The 12,461-nt window shown below is 44.0% G+C and overlaps 2 long non-coding RNA genes across 3 annotated transcripts in view; both read right to left on the bottom strand.

Annotated features, from left to right (window-relative positions):
* LOC129635541 (uncharacterized) overlaps nucleotides 1-2,724 on the bottom strand; it is a 52,608-nt gene extending 49,884 nt beyond the window's left edge. The window contains exons 1-2 of one of the 2 annotated variants that reach the window (XR_008706331.1): nucleotides 2,573-2,724; nucleotides 951-1,085 (exon numbers count right to left, since the gene is read on the bottom strand). This is a non-coding gene — a long non-coding RNA (uncharacterized LOC129635541). Of the gene's footprint in view, nucleotides 1-768; nucleotides 1,086-2,572 lie in introns of those variants that run through there. The other variant, XR_008706330.1, reaches the window with a different exon arrangement.
* A 902-nt stretch (nucleotides 2,725-3,626) lies between these two features.
* On the bottom strand, nucleotides 3,627-11,772 carry LOC129635542 (uncharacterized). Its single transcript, XR_008706332.1, has 6 exons — nucleotides 11,660-11,772; nucleotides 10,801-10,888; nucleotides 8,101-8,205; nucleotides 7,524-7,638; nucleotides 4,326-4,459; nucleotides 3,627-3,787 (listed from the first exon to the last, which is right to left on the bottom strand). It is a non-coding gene; the product is annotated as an uncharacterized LOC129635542 (long non-coding RNA).
* Between the last annotated feature and the right edge of the window lie 689 nt (nucleotides 11,773-12,461).

The raw sequence follows: 12,461 nt of genomic DNA, 5'->3' as shown, positions 1-12,461 counted from the left end.
CTCAGTCTGAAATCTAACTCTTTTCAGCGGCCTCTAAGACCAGAATGACTTGCTTCTCAAGCTTCCTCTCCAACTTCTTTGCCCCACTCTCCTCCTCACCCACATCTCCCTAGTTACACTGGCCTTCCTGGGTTTCACAGAACACACCAAGCTGATTCCTGCCTCAGGGCCTTTGCATCTGCTGTATCCTCTGCCCAGAAGTCTTTTCCAGATCTTTAGTGGTTGGGCTCTTTCTCACTCACATTCCAATTCAAATGTCTCTCCAAAAAGACCTTTCTTGATCTATACCTCCCTTGCCTCCCCCACTTATCCCGCCCCCTTTCCCCATCTATAGAGGCCTTCCGCCAAGTTAACATGCTGAGTTAGTTTTGTTTTCCTGAGGACCTATTACAATATAAAATTATCTTTGTTCACATATTTGCTTGTTTAATGTCAGTGTTCTGGATACTATTCCTGCATAGCAAACCACCCCAAGTTTAGTGGTCTAAAAAACCATTTTATGATGCTCATGAATTCTGTGGGTCAGCAATTTGGATAGAACACACTGGACATGGCTTGTCTCTCTGCTATGATGTGTGGGGCCTCAACTTAGCCTCAGTCTAAGGCTGGGGGTAGTTGGACAGTTAGGATCTGAAAACGCTCTCACTCAAATGCCTGGCAATTGATGCTGGCTACTTGGTTGGGACCTCAGCTGGGATGTCAGACAAACCACATATGCATGGCCTCTCCATGTGGCCTGGGCCTCCTCAAAGTATGGCATTCTCAGAGTGACTGGATTTCCTGCATTTTATTTCAAGTTTCCGAAGGCATGTGTCCCAACTAACAAGGTAGAAGTTGCATCACCTTTTATGATCTGGCCACAGAAGTCAAACAAAATCACTTGGGCTGCATTCTGTTGGTTACAGATGAGTCACAAGTCTGCGTAGACTGAATAGAAGGGTTATTAGTACCTTTTGATGAGGAAGAGGTAACGTTCTATGTGATCGTCTTTGGAAAGTGCCATCTCCACAGCCAAGTCTTCCTCCACTGGAATATCATCTCCATGCCAACCACTCCTTCTTTGCTTATTTTTGTATCTCCAGTATCTAGAATGGTACAAAAGCACATAGTAGGAGCTCAATCCATGGTTTATGGTGAATAAATGAAGACTTGTCTTTCAATGAGTCATTCGAGCCCAGTTCTTTTCCCTTATAGTTCCTGTCCCAGCCCTTGATTTTGGCCTGGCCTGCTCTGGAGGAAGCCCAGTGTTGGCATTGGAAGGTGGGAGTCAAGCATAGCTTTTGGTTTGTTTTTTGTTTTCTGGCAGGGAGTGGAGGGTGGGGGAGAAAGGGCAGTTATTGGGGACTGAGAAACATGTAGCCAAATGAGATTCTGGAACACTGATCTACTGTAGGGGTGTTGAAAACCCAGTCTGTTTTTTCTCATTCTGAACTCTGGAAATGCCCAGGTGAGGACTGTGGTTTTGTCCTCTGGCCCATGGGGAGCAGGAAAACAGCCCAATGGGAATGGAGCTTTGGAGAGGTGCCTTGCACAGGAGAGAGGGGGATGGAATAGCTAGTAGGAACCACCGCGGAGATCTGGGCAAGAGGTGGCCCTGAAGCCCCCTAAACATCTATTAAGGTAGGCAAACTCTCCCTGCTTCGTGGCTGGTGAAGGACTTTTCATTTGATCTTTCCGAAGTCCTGGAACCAGTACAGTTTCTCCTCTTGCTTTCCCCTTTCCATGAGGGATGACCCAAAGAAGTCAGCCCAGGCTTCTCCAGGTCCCAGCCCCCTCACATCAATCTGCGGCTTCCCCTTCCCCCCTTCCATCTCAACTGTGGCTCAGCAAAAGTTTGGATGTCATTAAGGCAACAGCCAGCCCACCTCCAGTCCTATCCCGGGGTCAACCCTCCAGTCAGGTCCGGCAGTGGCTCCTCACCACCTCCACCATAAAATCCACACTCCTCAGGTCATTCAAGGCCCTTCTTGTGCGGCTGCCACCTGTGTTTATAGCCTCTCTCATTTCCCCAAGAGAATCAGACCTTCCAGGTCCTTTAATGTTCTATCCAGGCTTTGTCATGCTGCCCAGCCTTTGTCCAGGGCCAGCTTACCCACTGGGCACAGCAGGCATGGATGGAGCCTCAGGCCCACAATACTTGAGGGGTCCATGAAAATATTCTAATTTCTTTCAAAATCAGAAGGAAAAAAACAACTTTGAAGTTGTAGAGAACAGTTTAATATATAACATTAGTATCTTCATCTTTAACCACCACAGTTGTAAAATATATTCTAAAAAAAAAAAATTTTTTTTTTTTTTTTTTTAATGGAAGAGAAGCAGCCCCCTCATTTCGCCTTCCTGTCATTTCTGGATAGCTTTGTATTGAAGACTCAGCTCTGAGGCAACCCCTTCAAGGAAACAAAAGCCATGGAGGTTGTCCTTCTCTGACCTCTCAACCTTATGCAGTTTTGTAGCTTGGAAAACGCCACTGTAAACTTTCGATTTGTTGTTTCCCGTACCCCGCCCCCACTGGTACCTGCCAGTCAGTGACACACACACAATTTTTCCCCCCATGAAGTTACCCGCTCCCCACCTGTGGCAGGGCTGCCAAGTAAGACGTTGACCTAACTTCGGAAGAAAACTGGCAGAGGCTCAGCTTGGGGCCCCGGGTCCCAAACCTGTAGCGACAGGCGCCGGGACCCACGTCCCGTGGGAGGCGCGCGCGCCCATCTCTGGGCGGGGGAGTGAGGGGCAGGGGGCGGGGCCTCAGGTCTCGCCGGCGGCAGCCCCGCGGCACGCCGCTGCCAGCCCCACCCACCCCCGACCGGAAGAAGGAAGAGGCCTCTGCGCGGCTCCCTCCCTCCTTCCCCCGGAGCTCCGGCGTCCCTCCCCGGACGCACCCCCTTCCTCCTCCCTCGTTAGTTTTCTAACTAAAAAGTGCTGCTGAGAATTCCCAGAAGGTCCCGGATGTGAAGTCACCGCCGTGAGGTCACCGAGCCTGGTTCCAGGAATCTGAATATTGTGGGGGAGGAAGGAAAGCGCCGAAAACAGAGGAGCCAGGGGAGTGAGTGGAGCCGTGGGTGTTGTCGGCGGGGCCGCCTGGCTCCGCTGAGTCCCGCTCTTGTCTCCAGCTGGGTCTTCTGACCCCAGGCGATGTTCCAAGGAAAAAGATGCTTCACTTCTCCCGTAGTGAAGAAATGGCAACTGAAACCAGTATACCGATCCAAAAGGAGTATTTATCCACTGTTGGGGGTGGGGGGGCGGGGGTGGAAGGACGGGAGAGAAGTAGAGAACAACCTGGCAATCGGATCAGAATTTTAAATGAAAATGGCCTTCGACCTAACAGTTGCGCGTACAGTAGCTCTGTTACCTACTGACTTACCTTGGGTAATCGTACAGTAGGTAATGACGTACCTTGGAAATCGTACAGTATCCCTTTTCGACAATTTGCTCGACAGGTCATTAAAACCGGCCCATATTAGAGGCGAGAGGTATTACATTCCTTCTTTTGATAAGTGTGAAAGAATCTGCAGCCGTGTTTTTAAACCATCACAGATGTTACTATTGTGGCCCTTTGTATACTTGTGTTTTCCAGTAAGTAAATTATCTCACGTCATATCTATCAACTCCACGTGGGAGGGCAGAGATTCACTGGATTCATTAAGATCCCGCCCACTCCGCTCCTGAATGAATCTAGGGCCCTGGTTCACTGCAGATCTCCGTAGATGGTACAGAAATGAATTTCCTCTTGCAGGAGCTGGGCCTGGACATTGTGCTCCAGTTCCATCGGATGGCATCCCTGTTGGCCCTACAGAAAACACCATGAACACACGTGAGAATTGTGTGAGGGGGATATGAGTGGCGCATGGCAGGGTCTGCTACACAGACAAGCAATTTTGTTCCCATACATTTCATAAATGTGAGGTCAGTGATCATTTCCACAGAAATCCCATTATCTTTATAGTCATCATCGTGGTTTTGTAGGAGCACCTGTACCACTAGAAGTGAGTCTGCCAGTTCAGCTCAGTTCATAGTAAAGAGAATGCCATTGCCTCTAGTTCAGCTTGGTTAAAAGATTTTCACATCTTTTACGTGTGATTGTTTTCATGTGTTATATTTCCATTTTATTGTTACTATTATATGGTAGTATATCCCCAAATCACAAAAATGGATCAGTAGTTTAAAGGAGGTTCACTAAAGCATAAAAATAGTATTGAAAATAGCAACAAAAATACTACAGTATAAATTATGACCACATATACCAGGGTAAATGAGTGTGTAGGATGAGATAATTTTATACAAACAGAAAAAAAGAAGAAGTGTGACTCAGATATGGTAACGAATACCTGAAAATGGAATTTTGTTAGTTGGTAATCATCTCCTTTAGCCCCAGAGGGATCATCTCTTATGAAACTTTGTCAAATAGTGGCAGGAAGCCCACTGAAACTTTTCGCATCCTCTTCACATCAGATCCTGTAAGCTAGATAGAAAACCAATCAAGTCTTTCGCTAATATGGGTAAAATGTCCAGTGTAGTAAGGATACATTTTGTCACTAAAGACAGAGAAAAGGTCAAACCCAGAGAGGCATCATTCAAGTTGTCTACCTTACAGTGGAAACTAACACAGTTCAAACCATGACTTGTAAACTGAGTCGTAGGCTACTGAGGAAAAGCAGAGCAAGCTCCTGGCAAAATTACTTTATCAAACAACGTTTTTGGATGTCACATAAAATTAATGGCACATAGTGTGAAAGAGCAATGGCTGTCCGGAGTGAGTGCTAGCAGACAATGGGCTTTATTGTTGAATACAAACCACTTGTGGCAAGCTTTGTTCATTGTTCATCCAGAAATGTATTCCATCCCTTCTTTCCTAATAACAGATTCCTGATTTTGATCCATGCACCAAGGTCTCCAGTCTCAGGCAATTAATTACAAGTGGTCTAAATCAATCATGACCAGCCCATTTTCCACTCTCCCAGTCTCCCTTGCTGTTTGTTACATGAGATCTGGTTCTAGTTGATGAAATATGATGACAAGTCTGCTGAGGGTATTTCTATAAAAAGTTTTGGTTTTGTTTTTTCAGAAAATGGATATACATGCTGGTATCCCCTGCCTTCCCCCTTCTTCCTAACTTAACCATGGTCATGATGCTTGGGCAGCCGTCTTGCACATATGAAGCAACCAGCAGAAGGTAAAATCTGAGAGAATTCTAGAGACACCAGTACTGACATTATGTCAGTGGCTGCTGCTGCTACTGCTGCTAAGTCGCTTCAGTCGTGTCCGACTCTGTGCGACCCCACAGACAGCAGCCCACCAGGCTCCCCCGTCCCTGGGATTCTCCAGGCAAGAACACTGGAGTTAGTTGCCATTTCCTTCTTCAATGCATGAAAGTGAAAAGTGAAAGTGAAGTCACTCAGTCATGTCCAACTCTTAGCAACCCCGTGGACTGCAGCTCACCAGGCTCCTCCCCCCATGGGATTTTCCAGGCAAGAGCACTGGAGTGGGGTGCCATTGCCTTCTCCACCTTCCAACCTTCCCATTACAATACACAAGTAAATGGTACTGGATTATTGATCATTGAAAGCATTCCTATTGGGTGCACTACTAATGTGTCAGGCTCGCCACATATTTTCCAAAAACACAGGAGGGAAATGTACCTGCTGACTTTTTGTTCTACTTCTCACTGAATTCCTTTGCAAGATTAAATGACTGAGCTTCTGGCTTCCAGTTGGGTTCAGCCATGGTGAGGCCCAGCAGAGAAAGGAGAGAGAAGAGAAAGAGATCAAGGCATTTAGTCCTTTGGTTTCCTGCCTGTGAGTCTCTGTGGGTTGGATGTATCCTCTAGTGGGGGCCACTGGTCTTCCCAAGGCAGCCAGCCTACCCAGTTCTCTCCCTTATAGTAACCCCCTGGACCCCACCTTCAGGCCTGTTTGTTGTAACAGCTCTGCTGCTGCTCATCCAGGTTACTGCACCATCCCTTGGGGTGCTCCTATACCCACATGTTTGTAAGTAGTCCCTTTGTAAATAAGCTTTCCTAAAATGATACTGTTTTGAGTGTGCCATTATCTCTTGGTACACTGACTGATGAGATTTAAAAGAAAACACACACACAACTTGCATCTGAACACCAACCACACACGACTGTATTCACAAAGACCAGCTGTCAGGCAACAATCTGGCTCCCGATCTCGATATGTGCAGAAACAAATAGCAAGAAGAGTCAATGCCCTCCATTCATGCCTCTCCAACTATGCCTTTTCAGAAGACTGCGGAGACATGGACAGAAAGTAAAAGACACTGTTGAACTAAGTATGCTGGCTGTTGAGGGTAAGATATTCACATGAGGTTTTGAAATAAGAGATGAGATACAGCATCCCTTTGCGGTGCCGATAGCTCTTTGGTGTAGGTGGCTGGCTCACTCAAGAAGCATCTCAGTGGCACATTCACATCTTGATTATCCTGAACCTTTGGCTTCAGGGCGGGACTATAACCATTTTTCATGTTGAGAATATTAAGAATTTTGTTTTGTTTTTTGTTTGTTTCTGGGGATATCAATAATTCGAAGACAGAAGTATGGTGGCAAGGCTCAGCCCCTTGAGAATATGACTCTTTTCCTACATTTGAAGGTTTTCTTCTCTTGGCAGAGAAATAAATCAATATAAAGGCAAGCAGTGGAAAATTAAAAACAGACTATAAACCTTCAAACCATCAGACCAAAATACAAACACATGTGTGCTCACACACACACACACACACACACACACACATACATCAAAGAAAACAAAAAAAAATACACATGTAAAACATAGAAAGCAGAGGAAGCATTAAAATAGGAAACACAGCAGAAGATAACATAAGTAAGCATGATTGATACATGTTGTATCAAGAAATGTAAATAAGGATAAACCCATCCTTTAAAAAAAAGATTCTCCCGTCAGATCATAAAACAGCATTCTATAGAAGAGAGACATCTTTACCAAAGTAACTCAGAAAAGTTAAAATATAAACCAAGGTATACAAGAAAAGACTGAGCTGAGACTACAGCACGACCATCACACACGTGTGCTCAGTGGCTCAGTTGTGTCTGACTCTGAAGCCCCATGGACTGCAACCTGCCTGACTCCCCTGTCCATGGGACTTCCCAGGCAAGAATACTGGAGTGGGTTGCCATTTCTTCCTCCACAGGAACAGTTACCATCAGTCAAGGTCAGATTCAAAACAAAATTGCTAAATGAGAGAAAAGGAAGTTAAACATGAGAGACATTATGAATCTAGTTTTTGGAAATCTCTAGGCACCAAATAGCATAGTTTCAAAATCAAGAATAGGATATGAGTTGAGAATAACAATAGACATACAGCAAATGCAAACAAATTTGGATAAGACACAAGTACATTTTAATCGACTTCATCAGCTCATGACCTAGTAAGAAACAAAAGATAAAGAGAAATGTGGGGAATCTGAATAGTAACTAGTAATTAAATATGATAGAACATGAGGTACAAAAATCTCAGATAAAATACTACCAAATATAAATTAACAATACCTTCAAAGAATCATCCATTGTATCCAAGTAAGTTCATTCTAGTAGTGCAGGTGGTTCAATATTAGGGAATCTGTAATAAAACTGACCATATTAACAGATCAAAGAATGGGCTTCCCTGGTGGCTCATTGGTAAAGAATCCACCTGCCAATGCAGGAGACACAGGTTCAGACCCTAATCTGGGAAACCTCACATGCCGCAGAGCAACTGAGCCCATGCACCACAATTACTGAGCCTGTGCACTAGAGCCCAGGGAGCCACAGCTACTGAAGCCCGAGTGCCCTAGAGCCCGCGCTCAGCAAAGGAGAAGCCGCCACAGTGAGAAGCCCACACACCGCAACTAAAGAGTAGTCCCCACTTGCTGCAACTAGAGAAAAGCCTGTGTAGCAACAAAGACCCAGCATAGCCAAAAATAAATAAAATTATAAAAATAATAAAAACAACTGGCTATTAAGTGTTAACCACTATTATGAAAAAAAAAAAAATACATCAAAGGAAAACTGCGTAACATCTCAATACGTGCCAAAAAAGGCATTTGAGAAATGTCCCATATCAATTCCTGCTTAAAACAAACAAAACCTTGGGAATTCCCTGGTGGTCCAGTGGTTAGGACTCCATGCTTTCACTGCTGCACCTGGGTTCAATTCCTCAGGGAGGTGAGATCCCACAAGTCACACGATGTGGCTAAACAAAAAAATAACAAAACCATAACCGAATAGCTAAATTACATACAGATGATGTGACTGAAAAATGTACTACTGTTACAGACAAGAGAATTCAGGATGATAGCAGTTTACAAAGGTTAATATACAAAACTCAGTAGCCTTTCTTTACATGCATTAAAAAAATACAACTTATCAGAAAATAGAAATTGCAGTTACAATGGCAATCAAAAAAATATTCAGAACAATATTTAAAAGACATATAAGGGCCTTTATGAATATTATGCAGGGAAAATTATACTGAGCTTTTGAATAGCAAAACCCAATGTTATAAAAATGTCTGTTCAATTACTGTATCAATTCAATGTGATTCTAACTAAAATACAGGACTTTTTTTAGGGACGAGCTTGTCCAAAAATGATATGAAACTCAAATGAGGAATTAAATAAGGAGCCTGGAAAGCCCTGAAAAAGAAATGTAATACGATGAGGTTACATCTGTCACATGATAAAACACATTCTGAAATTAAAATTTGTAAAGCAATTTGGTACCCAAAGATGAAACAGACAACCCAGTGAACCAGAGTAGAGAACCAGAAACTGATTCCAGAACATATGAGAATTCAATTTCTGTTTAAGGTGACATTTATATTAAAAGAAAAAGGTAGTAGGAAAATTTATCAATTAGGGGAAAAAAAGAAAATGGAAACCCTAAACAATTCCTTAAAGTAGATTCCAAAAAGATAAAGGATGTATAAATTTAAAATAAGATCATAAAACTCTAGAGAAAAAAATGGGTGAATTTACCTGTAATATTATGGCAAGGGAATGTAATACACAAACACCAGGATGCCTAAAGTAAATGTTTAAGAAATGCGACTACATAAAAATGTAAAACTTCTGTATGATAAAATATACTGTCAACCCAGTTAAAAAGCAAACCAGGATTAAGTGCCACATGTGTGACAGACAGAAGGGCTTCTTTCCCTAATCCTCAAAGACATAAAGCAACAATACAAGTAAAGAATATAAAACCGTGATTTAGAGGGAAACACAAATGGCTTATAAGAACCTCAATTTCACTCATAATTAGAGCAATGCAATTAAAACAGTAAGATCTCTTCTTGGTTTCTCTCATCAGATTGGCAGAGATCAATAAGTTTGATAACACTCAGTGCCAGGGAGGGTGTTGGGAAACAGGCATGCTCAAATACTATTGGTTGAGAGTAAAATTGGTGCAACTTTGGGGAGGGCGATTTGGCAGCATCTGTTAAAACCCTTTGACCCAGAACTCAACTGCTCAGATTTTCAATCCACAGATCTAAACTAAAAAGTCTTCCTGTTTAAATAAACAAGAATGTTGGAGAAATGTGCTTGAAGACAGTCCCCTTTACTTGGGTTTCACTTTCTACAACCTTAGCTCAGTGGGTCTCAATCTTTGATGTGCATCAGAATCAGTGGAGGGCTAGTTAGAACATAGGTTGCTGGGTTCCCGCTGCCCGAGTTGCTGATGCAGTGGGTCTGGGGAGGACCCAGGAATCTGCATTCTTAACAAGTTCTCACGTGATGCTGGTGGCTGCTGGCCTGGGAGTCACACCTTTAGCCTGTTACTCCTGAAGGTAATATTATCTACATCTGTGCTTTCATTCTGCCTGGTTCTTAACTTCCCATAAATAAATGGCATCATAGTTATTCTTCTTTGTGCTTGGTTTCTTTTACTTGACATACTGTTTTTAAGATTCATCCCTATCATTATATGAGGCCATTGTTTGATTCACTGCTGTGTACTATTTCATTGTATGAGAAATTGTAATTGTTTTTACTCACCTACTGGACATTTGTGTTGTTTCTAATTTCAAGCTGTTATGGATAAAGCTGCTGTAACACTCTTGTGTCTTTCAGTGGACAGAAGTGCTTTTTTCTCTTGGGAATATATGGAGCAGTAGAATTACAAGATCATATAATTTAGTCTTAGTAGGTATTGCCAAATTATTTTCCAAACTGATTGTATCAATTCACTGTCACACCAATGAAGTATGGCAAATCTGGTGAAATCTCAATCTTCCCACATTTGATACTTTTAAAAAAAATTGTGGTTTTTTTTTTTGAGCGACTAACACTTTCATAATATTATTAAGACTTATCAAAGCTGTTGATAGCTTATGGTGAATGATGTTGGATCCGTGGTCTCCAAAGAAGATTTAGCTTCAGGATCAGGGACAAGGCTTGATCACGCAGAGCTTTTGTGTGGCAGAAGTTTTATTACAGTGAAAAAGGACACAGAAAGCTTCTAACATAGACATCAGAAGGGGGACAGGGAGTGCCCCCAAACATTATCCTTTTAATCTTCATCTTTCTGATGGAAATGAATCAATTTTTTATTTTAAAAAATATTATTTAAGATGAGGTTTTTTATTTACCTAAAATTGGGTGGTCTGTGGATGCTGAATGTTTGAGAAACTTGTGGGACTCCCCTAAGTATTCAGAAATTCCCTGAGGATGTGTGGGTATGTTTCTGCCTATGCATATGCCATAGTCACAAACGGATGCTGCTCCAGACCCCACCCTCCTTGCCTTGGAACAGACCTTTCATTTCCCTACCAACAGGAAGAACTTACTTGTGATCCCAGAGGAAGATGTTTCTCATCATCAGCAAACATCTGGGGAACATCTGGTGAGCCCATCCCAGGACAGGGAGATGCTTTTCTAGAGAAAACACATCACTTATTTGATTCTTTTTATTCTATATTTTCCCTTATTTTTTCCTTCTCTTCCTGCCTCCCAAATCCTATCGACCATTGGGCTCCCTGCTCTAAGCCCTGACTCCAGCCCTTGCCAACTCCCTGCCCTGGTCTCTGTTCTGTCTGGTTTCCCTCATAAACAGCCCAGCAGATGCAAACTGAGACAGCCAGAGACCCTCATTAACTTTAGGGCTCAACCCTGCCCAGTTCCCTGATCAGCAGGCAGCAACTTCTAGAAACTAACTCAAGGAATGTTGAAGGTAATGGCGTTCTCAGGTCTAATGCCCCCACTTTACAAACTGGAAGACTTGGGAGAGAGAGAGAGACAGACACACACAGGAAAGGAGAACTCCTGGAAGAAACGATTCCTTGGGACCAGCAAGGTCTACAACCTAGCAGACATAGGAGACAGTGCAGCTAAATATTTGAGGGGGGTGGGAGTGGGTGGGTGGCCACCTGCCTAGTAGCCCTAAGGGCTGAGTCACCTCCAGCAAAGGACACTCAGCTCTGTAGCTTTTCAACTCCTTCCAGGGCTGTCTCAGCCACACCGAGAGCTTCAACTTAGCGGGTGTCTTCCTTCCCCACTTCCAGCCTTGACCTCTCCTTGAGCCCCAGCTCTTGATAGACATTTACCCCATAGACAATTTATTCAATACTTTTTTTGTTCTTAAGGAGCACAAGCAGAAAGGAAAGTCAGGTATGGTCCCTGCCCTCCCAATGCTCACAGACAACTCACATGGAAATGCATAAAGAAGCCATATATCTAAGTGGGTGCAAACCAGGCTGGAGATTAGCATCTTTGGAAGTTTAAATCAGGATGAGCAGGACACACCCCAAGAACTGACTGCTGGCAATCAGGGCTGGAGTGCGGTTATCAAGGGCGTGGGCTGGGAGTGCAGAGGTAAGGGCAGAACAAACTTAAGAAGGTATAGAACAGAACACTGCATGTGTAAATTAAAACTACTGTGCGGTTGTACCGATGTTACAAATAAAAAGACAGACTGACACACGTCAAAGACCTGAAAATGGAGGCTCAGGGAAGGGAGTGGGGGATGGGAGTTCGAAGAGAAAGAGGTGAGGCTGCAAAGGTAGGGCAAAGGCCTGCTTATTCCAGCTTTGTAGGCCCCGCGGAGTTAAGACTTCATCCAGAAGGCGCTGGGAAGTCACTGGAGGGTGGGCTCCAGCCATCCAGACATTTCCCCTGCAAGCCCCCCAGGTAGGCACATTCAAGGCATCCAGGAAGAACAGGGACTGCAGCCTCCCCCAAACTCCATTCTTTCTTGGCAAGGTAAAGGGTGGGCAGACCCCTCCTGACCCCCTTTACATTCACATCTGTGGCTACAGGGGTCCTACCATCATCTCAACCTCAGATGCCATGCAGTCAGCACAGGTCACCCCCACCCCCACCTGCAGTTAGGTAGAAAGGAATCCTGAGGGCTGGGCTAGTCCCAGACAACATTCATCTAGGACAGTCAGAGAAGAACCCAGAATGCAGCGGGAGCCGGACTGGGAGGGGGAGGGTCAGGCTCCCACAGAAG

Source organism: Bubalus kerabau, chromosome 20, assembly GCF_029407905.1.
Source record: "Bubalus kerabau isolate K-KA32 ecotype Philippines breed swamp buffalo chromosome 20, PCC_UOA_SB_1v2, whole genome shotgun sequence".
NCBI lineage: Eukaryota > Metazoa > Chordata > Mammalia > Artiodactyla > Bovidae > Bubalus > Bubalus kerabau.
The sequence above is the reverse complement of the archived record's forward strand: the minus strand, read 5'-3'. Positions and strand labels throughout refer to the sequence as shown.